The following is a 16026-nucleotide window of genomic DNA, read 5'->3' as shown; positions in this document are numbered from 1 at the left end:
ATGCGACGAGTGAGCCCACTGTACCTTGACCGTGCCCCAGGAGGAACAAAAAGTCTGTTAGAAGGACAACCATCAGGAACTGCCTCCCTACCTTGAGCCTCCCTCACTACAGTCTCTATACCCCAGGACACTGGCACGAGGATGAGCAACTTGGGGATGATGGATCCAAGTGTCCGATCCTCACTGGAGCTGGGGAACTGGCGAGACAGGGCATCCGGCTTCACGTTCTTAGACCCCAGGTGGTAAGATAACATGAATCTGAACGTGCCTGTCAGAGATTGAGGCGTTTATCCTCCTGGATGTAGGCCAGGTTCTTGTGGTCCGTCTAAACCGTAAAAGGATGTTCCGAACCCTCCAACCAGTGACGCCACTCCTCCAAAGCCAGTTTGATCCTGGAACGCCCTCTCAGCAGCAGAGGTCCCGCTTACATGCCCAGCCTTACATGCCCTTGGTGAGCGCTGTCAATGGCGCAGCCACAGAACTAAAGTCTCTCACAAATCTCCGGTAGAAGTTAGCAAAACCCCAAAAATGCTGGACTTGCTTGACAGTGCTGGGCCGCGGTCAGTTGACCACCGCTTCTACCTTTTGGGAGTCCATCCGTACACAGCCTTGAGACACAATGTACCCCAGGAAGGAGATCTGAGGAACGTGAAACTCACACTTTTCACACACAAGTGGTGAGAGAGGAGTGTTTGAAGGACCTGGCGAACATGTTGGACTTGTTCAAGCATGGACCTGGAGAAGATGAGGATGTCATCCAGGTATACAAACACGAACTGGTGAAGGAAGTCGCGCAACACGTCATTAACCAGGGCCTGGAAAATGGCTGGAGCATTAGTAAGTCCAATTTTTTTTTTTTATAAACAAATACCTAACTGTTGCTAGCAGCAGTGTAGGCCCCCAACAACAGACATTAGATAGGAATCTTCACGCGAAAGAAGTGCCAATTACAGAAATGATTGCAGTTGATATGCAGCCATTGTCACTGGTAAAGGATGTCGGCTTCAATGCCCTGATGGCATATCTAGAACCAGACTTCAAGATGCCATGTTGAAAAACTGTGATGGTCTGGTTTGTACAATGATTGCTCTGCAAATACAAAGCGCAAGCTCTCAATCACCCATATGGGGCGTTAACAACATATTGTGGGATGTCTATGAACACACATCACTGCAACAAGTCATCACACTGATGAGAAGTGGGACATGAAGTCCCATGTACTGACAATTGAGAACATGGAGGAGAGGGACACAGCAGAGAACCTAAAAATTGCATTAACTACCATCGTTGTTGAGTGGGTGGTAGACAGCAGTAAGGTAGGCTTGAGTAGATGCCATGGTAGCCTTGAGTAGATTCCTTCTGGTAGTCTGCAGTAGATAGAACTGTATTGCCACCTAGTGGTCATACACAGCCCCATAACTGCATTAAGAATTCACATGTCATTTTATTATTTCTTTCTTATTGTTTAAACATTTAAATGATAAAAAAATGCCTGTATATTAAACGTAAAGATTCTTTTTTTTGTCACATCCCTAGACTGAATCAGCCTCCAGAGGAAGGTCTCATGATGGATCGACTACACTGGGCCACGGCAGGAATGTGGTAATGATGTTAACTTTAATCTAGATGCTGAACCAGGAACAGCTCACATTCTGCTCTAGCCGGGGTCATGTTCATCAGGCACCAAACTGAAGAAAACGGAAGGTACTGTCTGGATTTGTCCAATAACAAACGCCCATTTGTGGTGGTGGTGATTACTAACTTCAAGACGTGGTTATGATGAGGATGACTTTACGGCTGGTAATTGGTAATTACTTTAAATCAAAATTGATCAAATGTGTGTGTGAGGTCTCCCGGGCTTGTGCTGATAAAGCATCTTCAGTACTCTCCCTTTCTACTCTTCCTCCTCATCCTCCAAAAAAGTCCTCAGTGCTCTCCTCCTTCTAAACCTCATCCTCAGGCTAAGACAAAGCCGGTGGACGAAACTCCTTCCTAACACGTACTGTTTAGTCATCACTGTTAGATCTAATCAATCTGTAAAGTGACACATGTGAAATGGGGTCTCCTCCCAGGCTGATTAAGCATCTTCTGTCCTCTCCTCTCCTCTATTAGTACTGCTTAGTAATCACTGCTAGACATCATCCATTGAGCGAATATCAAGATGTCGCTTTACCGTAGTTTCCCTAAAAAACGTTTTCCCCAAAAATTGGTCCCTGGTTCTCGAGTTCTTCAGAGCACCCTGCGGACGTTATAGGATTTCCACCATGTTCCGTGTTCCAGAACTTCCATTCTCATTTACATAATCGAAGGTGCATCCAAAATACACGATAAGCATGATTTGCACACATTCATACACTGATGAATAATGGGATGAAGCGCTACACTGCACGACACACACATGCACACACACACGCTCATTATTTACATCAGCCATTCTTTACATTTAATCTTTGATATATAGAGTTATTAGAGTGGTGCGAGTCATACAACCCAATCTCTGCAAACCTCACTGCCAGAAAGCAAGCACTCCCATTCACAATCTTCTCGCAAAGTACAAATTGTTCTGTCATATTTTGCGAGATGGACTGTGGCCCAGCCAAAGACTCCCTCAGCCTGTAAGTTCCACTCGGCCTTCTGCACCTTAAAGCTTTTACCCTGATTAAAACGAATGGACCATATCCCTCCCTCCTGCTTTCCTTCTGCAGAGTTAAACGAGTGTGGAACCATCCATTTTCCTGTCCCACTTCACCCCTTCATAGACACCTCTCTGTTCCCCACTCCCCCTTTCTTTCTCTCTCTTTCTCCCTGCTCACACGTTTTGGAGTGTCAATCCGTCATATCAGGCTCACTGGAACAAATGTGCTGTGAGACTTGGATCAAAATGCCTTTCACACCTCTCTCTCTGTGTACCCTGCCTGACCATCTCTGTCTCCATCTCTCTCTCTCTTGCTTTTTGTCTGTCTCTGTCTCTGTTTCTCTCTTTCGCTCTCTTTCGCTCTCTCTCCCCCCCACATGCACACACACACACACACACACACACACACACACACACACACACACACACACACACACACACACACACACACACACACACACACACACACACACACACTGTTCTCATAAAGAAAAAAATCCTCTTCTTGTGCAACCCTCCCTCTGTTACACAAAACGCAATAATGCATGAATGACTCAACCGTGTGTGGGTGAGCACTATGTCTTACGCCATATTGTACTGTGAACCAAGCAGCGTTGAAGTGGAGTGGTCGGCTGTATACTGCTCTGTTCAGCTCGCTCCGTATTGTCAAAGACTTTATTTATATACCAATCAATAACACATTATTCAGCCGAGGCAGGAAGATTCAGCTGCTGACACACTATGGGTGCCCTACACTTCTAGAGCCTTCGATCAGTATTCTGTTCTGGAACACATGGGAGCATAATTAACATTATAGATTGCAGTTGTCCTCTAGCTGCACACTTATACTTCAACTCTCCCACACAAACTAATCAGAACCCCGACTACTCACTTACATTTTGAGTTGTATTACCTTTTCTAACCTTGTCCGGCCGATTTAAAGTTAAAAGAACATTCCGTGCATATTTATCATTATCAATTTGCGGAGGGAGGCATGTCCCAAACATTCTCTATGTAGCCTATACTTTGAAAGTCAAAAGGCTTCTCTTGAACTTCTACACTCTTGGGGGGAAAAAGTACTCTCTAGAATGTTAAAGGGTTCTTCTGCTGTCCCCATTGGAGAACCCTTTGAAGAACCGTTTAGGGTTCCAGGTAGAACTCATTTGGGTTCCTTCTTGAACCCTTTCCACAGAGGATTCAACATGGAACCCACTAGGGGCATCCTATGGGGACAGCCGAAGAACCCCTATGGAACCCTTTTTTGATGAGTGTATGAAGTAGCCTGAGGTTCCCCTCTATCTCTGTGTAACCTGAACACTTTGTCCTACCTTGCCAAAACAACCTATTAAAATGTTAATGGTGCCGACCACACCTCATTGACCTGCATTGCAATGACACACTTGCTGCTTGACTTTGCAATGAGGGTTCTCGCCTTGAGCCATAGTCAATGAAGGTTGACACTGACAGACTTACAGACATCTCTCTATTTCTACAATACACCATCCAGGCCAGGGGGGCCGAACTCATCTGGCCTTGCAGACAGGGTTGTTGGGTTGGGTTCAAATCCATTTATATTTGAGTCAATTCAGGAAGTAAACTGAAATTCCAATTCCAAATTGTTGTCATACACAACCATTGGCGAGAATTGGAATTTCAGTTTACTTCCTGAATTAACGGAATTGAAATGGAATTAACTTCAACCGTGTTCTACTGTTCCTGCTTGCCGAAGAGAGGGTCCAAGTCCTAGTTGAAACCGATAAAGCCTTGTTCACAGCTATATTGACTGTTGTTTTTGTAATATATCATGAACCACTAGGGCTATTATACTGTCACACTGCACGTGCCAGGAAACTGACCCTCTTAAACTTGGTTAAGCTTCTCTAGTGTCTGTGAATTATTTACTCTGAAAATGTTGAACCTAACAAGGTCATGCAAGTTACTTGTTTCTGTTGACGTCAAAAACAACATAAAAAAATGTAAAGTAAATCATATGGGGAGATATTTGCCCAAGTAATATCACTGGCCTACATTAGCCTATGTTTGTTGAGACCTCTGCCTTATATCCATAACTGAACACATAACACAGAACATAGAACACATAAGCAGGGTTTGGAACTGGTTCAGGGAACAGAACCGAAAACCGGAAAATAACTACATTTGGTAACACTTCCTTTTAATTACATGTGTAATTACACTATAACAAGTATTGTAGTTAACGTAACGACTCATAGTTACTTCAGTGATAATGCCCTCGAAGCCGGTGTTTAGAGGATATATTGGCATGGGTGTTGCTCATTGAGGGCCGGCAAACTGTGCCAATATATCCTCTAAACACTGGCTTGGAGGGCATTATCACTTTGCCAACACATTCAAATAATGTTTGACATATCTTTATTAAAAACTTTATTTTGATGAATTTACTCATACTATTTCATCCTTCCAGAAGATATAGTCCCGACACAAATCTAGCGTTGCCAGAGACATGACCCAGTCTTTCAGTCTTTTTGTTCTGTATATATGGACGCGACACAGTCTTTTTTTCTAAATGTTCCATTGCCATACTGGCTGGCAACGTTCTTATATCTTGCTTGCTAGCTAGCCAGCTACGGCAAACTTACAGTCCCGTCAAAAAGTGCAGCCAGAATAACAGCAAAGTAGCTGCATTTGCATTTGTTTAAGATGTTTTCTAGTGACATTTAATTGGATACATCCATAACAATGAGCTAATGAGGTGCGATTTCGCCTGGCATAGAAAATGTGCACACTCGTCAGGACACTGTTGTTCAGAGGAGCTAGCCAACAACACAGCTAACATAATCACTTCAAACTGAAGTTTCATTTGACCTTTTTTGAATTGGCATTTCTTTGTATATATCCATAAAAATGATGCCAGCTGATTCATGATTTCGACTGGCTGAGAAACGCTACCTGTCTGTCTCGTCCCGACTCCATGGGACAACTGGAGATTGAATTTTAATATTTAAACAATGTTGCAAATGTCAGAGAGACAGACAGCAAGGTTTATACAAATCTCCGCTGTTGAAGTCTAAAAGAATGTGAGATAATGTCTAGATGCTTTTTATAGTGGAGATCAAGTTTATAAATTGCCTGGCTGGGCTGATGAGACAGTGGATTGTGCAGTGAGATTGAACAGAGTAAATAAGCATTTTAACATAGATTTAGCCGGTGGTAACTTGTTGAATAGACACCGGCTGGAATGCGGTTTTAACCAATCAGCATTTAGGATTAGACCCACCCGTTGTATAAAATGTGATAACAACATGTAATTGGTAGTAGTTACAGAAGTGTAACAATGAATGCTTGTTACCATGGTTGTTACAAATGGGTAGGTTGTGACAAAGGTTGGGATCCCATGTGGATGCACTGCATGTCTGAGAGATTATCGCCTATGCTCAATAAACTCTAAATACTAAACCATGAATGTGCACTGTTCAAAATATATCTACAGTCAGCATTGTTGCTAGCACTTGCCCCCAAAATAAAGGGTTAACTTGGTTGAGCTGACGAAAACAGATCTAATACAAGTGTCATCCCAGATAAGGAATAAGACACTATTTCAAAGCACATGTAATGTTTGCCTAAGTACAATGTAATTACTAGTTGTTACACTTCATTTTAACTAGCTAAAACCTGCGTATCTCGAGGGGTACTTACTTGTAACTAATGTGTACCTTTACAGTACATTACCCATTCTGACAACCTGGCCCTCAATTTAAACCTTGTGGATGCGAGATCCAAGTGGGAGAATAAATACACTAGTACACCACAGAGTACATGTAATATCTGCATAAGTACAATGTTATTACTAGGTGTTATACAGGATTTGTCTATTTATAATGAAGTGTATATTGAGGGGTACCTACTTTAATTATAATGTACCGATAGCCAGTGGTGGAAAAAGTACCCAATTGTCATACTTGAGTAAAAAATTAAAGATACCTTAATAGAAAATTACTGAAGTAAACGTAGAAATAATTTCACATTCCTTATATTAAGCAAACCAGATGGCACAATACCAAAAACATTTTTATGGATAGCCTCCAACACTCCAACATAATTTACAAACAAAGCATCTGTTTAGTGATTCCGCAGGTCAGAGGAAGTAGGGACGACCAGGGATGTTCTCTTGATAAGGGTGTGAATTGGACCATTTCCCTGTTGTGCTAAGCATTCAAAATGTAATGAGTACTTTTGGGAAAATGTATTAAGTAAAAATTACATTATTTTCTTTAGAACTGTAGTGGAGTAAAAGTAAAAGTAATAAAGTAAGGTACAAAAGACCCCACTTAATTGGTACTTTAAAGTATTTTTACTATCAAACTTTTGTATTATTTCAGCCAGTTGTTTTAAAATTGGTGCTCATGAGCCAAAAGGGATCCTGTTTTTTTGTGTACTATGTCATCCCTTTTGTATGATATGTTACGTCCTGCAAAACAAACTTTTGTTGTTGTTTTTGTGTTCAATTCGTATGATATAGTTATGCTTAAGATCCTGGCGTCCATCTTTAAGTACTGGTACTTTAGTTTACACCCCTGTTGATATCACAGGGTTTGTGCAAGCTGAAATATGGTGTGTTTGGATGCTATGTTTTAGCCAACTGAGAACTGATCTCCTCACTGACACAACTGTGCTTAGATCACCAGGTAGTAAGTTAACTTTGGTTGTTTTGTTTACAAGTTTAGCGAGCTGGCTAATGCTGCTGGCAAGTACTGAGCTAGCCTAGCTAGCTAGTTGGCTAATATCGTTAAGTATACATACATTCGTAATCGGTTAAATAGGACGACATATAGAATTTGAAGCCTTTCTGGTAATTCTGTGGTCATCGTTTATGGTCAACTTCGGCAACTCCTGAAGGCACCGAGAGAAAACCTCCGGCTGCACCGGAAATAGTGGGTACTGTTGACTTCAGTGGGCGGAGCCCCCGCTCCGCCCACTGATCCCTCTGCTTTTGTGCCACCGGACTGTGGATCGTCGTCGGAGGCTCCGGACTGCGGGCCGCCGCTGGAGGCTCCGGACTGCGGCTCCGGACTGCGGGCCGCCGCTGGAGGCTCCGGACTGCGGGCCGCCGCTGGAGGCTCCGGGCTGCGGGCCACCGCTGGAGGTTCCGGACTGCGGAACGTCGCTGAAGGTTCCGGACTGCGGAACGTCGCTGAAGGTTCCGGACTGGGGAACATCGCTGAAGGTTCCGGACTGGGGAACATCGCTGAAGGTTCCGGACTGGGGAACGTCGCTGAAGGTTCCGGACTGTGGGCCATCTCTGGAGGTTCCGGACTGTGGGCCGTCTCTGGAGGTTCCAGAATGTGGGCCGTCTCAGAAGGTTCTGGACTGTGGGCCGTCTCAGGAGGTTCCGGACTGTGGGCCGTCACTGGAGGTTCTGGATTGTGGAACGTCGCTGAAGGTTCCGGACTGGGGAACGTCGCTGAAGGTTCCGGACTGGGGAACGTCGCTGAAGGTTCCGGACTGGGGAACGTCGCTGAAGGTTCCGGACTGTGGGCCATCTCAGGAGGTTCCGGACTGTGGGCCGTCTCTGGAGGTTCCGGAATGTGGGCCGTCTCAGGAGGTTCCGGACTGTGGGCCGTCTCAGGAGGTTCCGGACTGTGGGCCGTCGCTGGAGGTTCCGGACTGTGGGCCGTCGCTGGAGGTTCCGGACTGTGGGCCGTCGCTGGAGGTTCCGGACTGTGGGCCGTCGCTGGAGGTTCCGGACTGTGGGCCGTCGCTGGAGGTTCCGGACTGTGGGCCGTCTCAGGAGGTTCTGGACTGTGGGCCGTCTCAGGAGGTTCCGGACTGTGGGCCGTCTCAGGAGGTTCCGGACTGTGGGCCGTCTCAGGAGGTTCCGGACTGTGGGCCGTCGCTGGAGGTTCCGGACTGTGGGCCGTCGCTGGAGGTTCCGGACTGTGGGCCGTCTCAGGAGGTTCCGGACTGTGGGCCGTCTCAGGAGGTTCCGGACTGTGGGCCGTCTCAGGAGGTTCCGGACTGTGGGCCGTCTGAGGAGGTTCCGGACTGTGGGCCGTCGCTGCAGGCTCCATGCCGTGGATCATCACTGCAGGCTCCGCGCCATGGATCACCACTGGAGGCTTTGTGCCATGGATCATCCCTACAGGCTCCGGGCCATGGATCTTCCCTACAGGCTTCTTGCCATGGGTTATCACTGGAGGCTCCGGGCCATCGATTATCACTGGAGGCTTCGTGTCATGGATCATCACTACAGGCTCCGGGCCATGGATCATCACTGGAGGCTTCGTGCCATGGATCATCACTGGAGGCTTCTTACGTGGAGCCGGAACAGGTCTCACCGGACTGGGGAATGTCGCTGGAGGCTCTGGACTGGGAACTGTCGCCGGAAGCTCTGGACTGGGAACTGTCGCCGGAAGCTCTGGACTGGGAACTGTCGCTGGAGGCCTGATGTGAGGGGCTGGCACAGGTGGTGCCAGACTGCATCCTCCACCAACTCAACAACTCTCCCATATCTATTTTCTCCTGGATTGGCTCTGGTTCCCTCCTCGGCTCCGTCGACTGCTCCATGTGCCACCCCCAAAAAATTATTGGGGTTTCTGTGGCCTTCCTTCCCGACTTCGTAGCTGTCCCTCCTTCGCTGCTTCCGCCTGCTTCCCTGGCAGGCTCTTGTCTCCTGCCACTATTCCTTCCAAAGTCTAGGATATACTCCTCCTAATCTCCTCAAACGTCCACTGGTCCATACCACGCTGCTTGGTCATATTGTGTTGGGATCTTCTGTGATGATCGTCGTAAGGAGAAGACCAAGGTGCAGCGTGGTAAGTGTTCATATTTCTATTTTATTTTACTCAGAACACTAAATCAAAATAATGAAAAACGAACGTCACGTTCTGCAGGCTTACTGAGCTGTACAAAAACAAGATCCCACGCTGAAGGAGGGAAAAGGGCTGCCTAAGTATGATTCCCAATCAGAGACAACGATAGACAGCTGCCTCTGATTGGAAACCATACTAGGCCAATCAAAGGAAAAAAACAACATAGAAATATAACACATAGAATGCCCACCCCACACCATGACCTAACAAAATAGAGAAATAAAACATCTCTCTCAGGTCGGGGCGTGACAAAAGTAACATTCTGCAAAGAGCTTATAAAGGGCTCTGGAGTCTGATTACCAGCCAAGGTCAAGCTTTTGTTTCAAATTCATGGAAGCTTATGAGTGCAATGGCAAAAAAGTTTCACAAACTGTTCACATCCCAAAAATTGTTTAAATTGTTAAATAATTTAACGGTGTCAGTTCAGGTTGGCCTTCGCGCTTCAGCAAACAAAGGAAAGGAGGGGTACTCAACAACAATGACAAAAATCATGATAATGGCTTACCAAGAAAAACTAATTTGAGGTAAAAAGAAGTTGGAGCACATAACAAAAAAAGGCAGAAATTGATGTATTTTTGCTCACTTTAATCCAGTACAGGATGCAAACAGGTGACTGACATTTCGATGTCAAGCTGACATCTTCCTCAGAGTGACCTGACCATTGCACTTACAGGCTCCTATTTATAGCCAAGTGGGCCATTGAGACACAACAATATAAAACAAAATTGTAATAATAATATTGTATGTTTCTAGGTAAAAGGCAATTTATAGCACAACGTTTGTGAAATTTGGATGTGTTCTATGGCTACAAAGCACAGGGAGGAAGGTGCTTTGTAAACATAGAGCACGTCCAAATTTCACCAGGAGGAACACTGTGGATTCAAAGGGGCTAAACAATGATTTTTCACTGTCCTCGTTTCTATAGTGTTGTTGCCATGAATTTTTGGTTCTCTGTGTCTCCGAATCCACAGACACCCATATTTAATTCGGAAAGTATTCAGACACCTTGACTTTTTCCACATTTTGTTACAGCCTTATTCTAAAATGGATTAAATAAATACAACATCTAATCAATCTATGCAGGATACCCCATAATGACAAAGTGAAAACAGATTTTTAGACATTTTTACAAATGTATAACAACGAAATAAATACCTTATTTACATAAGTATTCAGACCCTTTGCTATGAGACTCAAAATTGAGCTCAGGTGCATCCTGTTTCCATTGATCATCTTGAGATCTTTCTAGAACTTGATTGGAGTCCACCTGTGGTAAATTCAATTGATTTGACATGATTTGGAAGGGTCTATATAAGGTCCCACAGTTGACAGTGCATGTCAGAGAAAAAACCATGCCATGAGGGCGAAGGAATTGTCTGTAGAGCTCCGAGACAGAATTGTGTTGAGGCACAGATCTGGGGAAGGGTACCAAAACATTTCTGCAGCGTTGAAGGTCCCCAAGAACACAGTGGCCTCCATCATTCTTAAATGGAAGAAGTTTGTAACCACCAAGACGCTTCCTAGAGCTGGCCGCCTGGTCAAACTGAGCAATCGGGGGAGAAGGCCTTGGTCTGGGAGGTGACCAAGATCTGATGGTCTGACAGAGCTCTAGAATTCCTCTGTGGAGATGGGAGAACCTTCCAGAAGGACAGCAATCTCTGCAGCATTCCACCAATCAGGCCTTCATTGTAGAGTGGCCAGACGGAAGCCACTCCTGTAAAAGGCACATGACAGCCTGAAGGGAGTTTGCCAAATGGCACCTAAAGACTCTCAGACCATGAGAAACAAGATTCTTTGGTTTGATGGAACCAAGATTGAACTCTTTGGACTGAATGCCAAGCGTTACGCCTGGAGGAAACCTGGCACCATCCCTATGGTGAAGCATGGTGGTGGCAGTATCATACTGTGGGGGTGTTTTTCAGCGGCAGGGACTGGGAGACTCGTCAGGATTGAGGCAAAGATGAACGTAGCAAAGTAGAGAGAGATCCTTGATGAAAGCCTGTTTCAGAGCGATCAGGACCCCAGACTGGGGTGAAGGTTCACCTTCCAACAGGACAACGACCCTAAGCACACAGCCAAGATAACGCAGGAGTGACTTCGGGACAAGTCTCTGAATGTCCTTGAGTGGCCTATCCAGCCAAACCCGATCGAACATCTCTGGAGAGACCTGAAAATAGCTGTGCAGCAACGCTCCCTATCCAACCTGACAGAGCATGAGAGGATCTGCAGAGAAGAATGGGAGAAACTCCCTGAATACAGGTGCGCCAAGCTTTTAGCATCATACCCAAGAAGACTCAAGGCTGTAATTAATGCCAAAGGTGCTTCAACTAAGTTCTGAGTAAAGGGTCTGAATACTTATATAAATGTGATATTTATTTTTATATAAATTAGCAACCAAAAATACAAACTATTTTTGCTTCGTCCTTATTGTGTGTAGATTGATGAGAAAAAAAAACAATAGCATAAATTTCAGAATAAGGCTATAACCTTACAAAATGTGAAAAATGTCAAGGGGTCTGAATACTTTCCAAAGGCACTGTATGCACATAATGTGACATAGTTAGCAATTTTCGGGGACCACCTTTTGTATACAAAAGCACCGGAGAATCTCTTTAATAATAAACAAACATTCATAAGGATGATCGTCAACATAAATACAATGCACGTGACCAATAGGGCCTGACCATTAGGGCTTGACCTATAGCCTATCATAATGACATCTATAAATTGGTTATAACACTTGACTGCAAAATGGATCCGGAGGACGTGAAAAAAAAAAAATTAACAGGTGAATGTTTACTGGTTTTTCAGGAGGGAATGTGGAAGTCAGATGTGTGGAAGACATTTGGACTTAGTTGTGGAAATTACTGGAGCTGAAGAAAAGGAAGGTATAGGAGGAAGTGCTGAGTGAGTATTGTGTGCCAAACAACTGCTGTTGGATTACAATATTATACTTTTTTCTGACCATTTGGAACAGTGTAAACAAGACAAAATTAATTAGAAGTGTATCAGAGAGTCTGTTATAAGGAGAAAAAAAAATATAAAGCCTTTATTACAGCAAAGACTTAAAACAGTTACATGCATTCGTGAATTGCGGTTTATTTTTTATACGGAGCTACTTATCCAACGCTTCCTTTGTTATTTCATTTTAAAACTAAAATGCTTGATTACATTTCAAAGAATGAATGACTTGTATGCTGTGTGATGACATGAACGAATAAGTGATTGATTGATACAGTAGCCTAAATATTGAAATATAGGTAAATTACGGTATTAAGATTAAACCGGACGCACTTTTAGGACTGCAGCTCGATGGTGGTTATACAAGGCTACTACTGTAAGAAACCTACTAATGATTATGACATTACTTATTATAATGATGATCAAAGTAATAATTGTAATAATAACAATAAGAAGAAGGAGATCAAGAAAAATGTGGGTATAGGAGGGAGAGCTGCGTGCATATTGCGTGTGACAAACAGGTGCTGTTAGATTACAATATCATTTTTTTCTGCCCGTTTGGAACAGTGTAAACACTAAATAAATTATAAATAATATCAGTGAGTCTGTTCTAACGAAAAACAATTGTAAAGCCTTTATCACAGCATTGCAAAGATGAAAAACAGACGAATTTGCGAAATGGCTTTATCCAACATTTTACGGTTGCGTGAGGCTTGGTGCTCACCGGATTCAGCAGGCTAAACACAAACACGACCAGGCAACAGAGGCAGGATCTGTCTTATTTCTGTAGATTATATATGGATGATTTACAAAGCCAGGCATGTTTAACAGTTAGGCTATTGATTATAGACCTAATTAAGTTGGGGTTTCCTCTCTACTCAATCTTCTTAGACAATTAAGGCAAGAGCTGTTTCCTCGTCTCCTCACTCCGCTGCCGCCTCCGCTGCATTGTTCTCAACACTAATATGCTGGTTAACTTCGCTATTATGCACATAGCAACATATAGGGAAAGGCACCAATTCAACGGTTCACTGACGATTATGTTTAACAACCATAGACAGCGCTGGAGGTAGCACATTTGTTATAAAATAATATTATATTTATTAGTGTTGCACCTTTATTCTTACATGATATAACCAATTACAATTTCAGTAGCACATATTTTAGGGTGATGGACTGTGCCATCCACATGGCTTCCGTAATGGATTAGTCCACAGGCACGAATCAGACATGTGACTTGAGCATGATACATTTTTTTTGATAATTTGCAACTGCTCGACTAAAGAAATCTCGGTCGACAAACAGCCTATTGACCAAACAATCGACCAGTCGACTAAATGGAGTCAGCCTCAGTTTTTGATTTTGTCTGTGTACAATTGATACTTTATGAGTGTATATTTGAATAATGATCTGGGTTCATACAGCTATTAATTAGCATCAAAAGAGTTTTGGTCAGTGTGACAGAACGTAGGCTAGGCACGTACACACCAGAAGAGAAGAACAAGCCAAGGTGAGTATAATTCTTCTCTCCCTGTCTCAGTCTCGGCTCTCACCTTTTTGTCAGTGCATCTTCATGCGTGTCCTGCTACAGCAGGGGAAGGAAGGAGAGAGAAATGGTTGTAGTCATAACCACAGCCTACAAAAACTTAATGAAAAGTACAGAAAGGTCCACACACTAAATGCTCTTTATACCACCTTTAATGCAAACGTTTAAAACGTTCTTCATTAGTCAAATATTGTCATTGAAGGTGAAATACGGAGCATATAGCGTGCAGGCCTTTCTGGTCTTCTCAGGAAAGGAGAGAGACTCATTATTTTCCATAAAAATGTATTAGACTGATGATTGGCTGGTCTAAACGCAGTGGCAATTCCCAGGACCAGGAGCTCCCATAAGAATCCTTACATGCACAGCTACTGACCTGGGATTGGTCAGTTATACAAAGATTTTTTATTTATTTCACCTTTATTGAACTAACTGAGATAAGTGTGGCAAGAGTGTTGACATATAGGCTAGGTACATATAGCAGAATTTTGTTGACTTTCTGCATCTGAATGTCTATAGGCTAGCATGTTTATCACAAAGCTTTTAGTATAATCTTGTCTCATTATGCCTGTCATCATGCTTCACACACACGCTCACCGACTATTTATTGTTGTAAACTGCCATGCGTAGACAAACGCACAGCTACTGTAACATCTGAGGATGAAAAAAATATATATATATTTACACCGGATAGGCGCTGTGAAATGTGTTGTTTTACTTGGTCATAACGTTACAAGGGAAAGTAAAAGGTAGCTACAAACGCTCAAGTGAGTTAAAAGGTAAAGTACTGTACTCACTTTTGCTTGTGGGGCTCTTCAGTGATGTTTCACAAAGGTGTCAGAATCCTCACCGAAATTCACATCTTTGGTCCTTCAGTTCAACACTGAAGCCCATGCATTTCCATTGTGTCTGTGTTTGTGTCAGAATCAGAGGATCTGTTTGTCTGTTTACTCTAATGTAGATTACGAGACCTGTGTTCGAACTGTCTGTCTCAAAGTCTGTGTGATCTAAATGTGTAGAGAGCTTGTTGAGTGTATGAGGCTGAAGTGAAATCAGTGTGAATATTGTATGTCTGTACTGTATTTGCCAGGTTGTGTGGTTGATGGTATGTCGGTGCTGTGTAGTTCACAAGAGTCTTAGAGAGTAATCCATTAGTTCACCATGCGTTTCTGGGCTCCCTCTCTTCTCTGCTATTTCTGAGTGCCTCTACTCACTGACAGGACTGAATTTGAGCTCCGTCTGCTCTTACCATCCCTCCTTCCCCCTCGCCCTCCCTCCCTCTCCTCCCCCTTCCCCTTCCTTTTGGCTCAAACTAGCCTGTCCTCTAGAACGGGAGGAGGAATTAACAGCCAGAGGGAAGGGGAGCCAATGTTATTATACATACCTATGAACTCTCAGAGAGAGCTAGAGATATATATATATATATATATATATATATATATATATACCGCATTGTAATAGGCTAGATTGACTGTACTGTACGTAGCCTATACTGTTGTTGTTATGGGATGGGGGAAGAGAGAGAGAGAGATAGACAGGAGAAAAGTCCAACCATAGGAATAAATGTACTTTACTGTGTTGTTACGTCGTTGTTATGTGATTACTGAGTCATTGGCATTTACTGTTGTTTTCACGCCATCTCATCCCTTCATTCCTCCTTTGTTAACAACATTGTTACTAGACATATAAAACCTGTGATCTCTTTATGGGGTTTCCTGGAGTGGCCTGTTGGTCATGAATACCACAGTCTATGACTAACTATTGGCTGAGTCAGCTTTGTCAACAACAGCATGTTCACAACCCATCTGGCTGAACACACATGGAGGTAGGTAGGTCATCACCGGGGCCTGTTTTGAATTATGTAAAGTTTTGTGACCCTTGTTAAATGCATTTTAAATACATTTGACTTTACTATACAAGAGAGAGTGAAAGTGAGTGAGTGTGTGTTTGAGTGTGTTTGTGTGTTTTATAAACATACTTTGTTGCGTGCGTTTGTGTGTTTGTGTGTGCACACTGTCTCTGTTTTCATGTCACCGCCA

At 43.6% G+C, this 16026-nt stretch overlaps 1 protein-coding gene across 1 annotated transcript in view; it reads right to left on the bottom strand.

Moving 5' to 3' along the window:
• Positions 1-15192, bottom strand: part of LOC115167817 (vasopressin V2 receptor) — a 57400-nt gene extending 42208 nt beyond the window's left edge. The window contains exons 1-2 of the mRNA XM_029722454.1: positions 14785-15192; positions 13998-14029 (exon numbers count right to left, since the gene is read on the bottom strand). The gene's annotated coding sequence lies outside the window, so the exon portion shown is untranslated. The remainder of the gene's footprint in view (positions 1-13997; positions 14030-14784) is intronic.
• Between the last annotated feature and the right edge of the window lie 834 nt (positions 15193-16026).

The sequence above is a fragment of the Salmo trutta genome, chromosome 30 (genome assembly GCF_901001165.1).
Source record: "Salmo trutta chromosome 30, fSalTru1.1, whole genome shotgun sequence".
NCBI classification, from domain to species: Eukaryota; Metazoa; Chordata; class Actinopteri; order Salmoniformes; family Salmonidae; genus Salmo; species Salmo trutta.
Note: the sequence above shows the minus strand (reverse complement) of the source record. Positions and strands in the feature narration are given on the sequence as shown.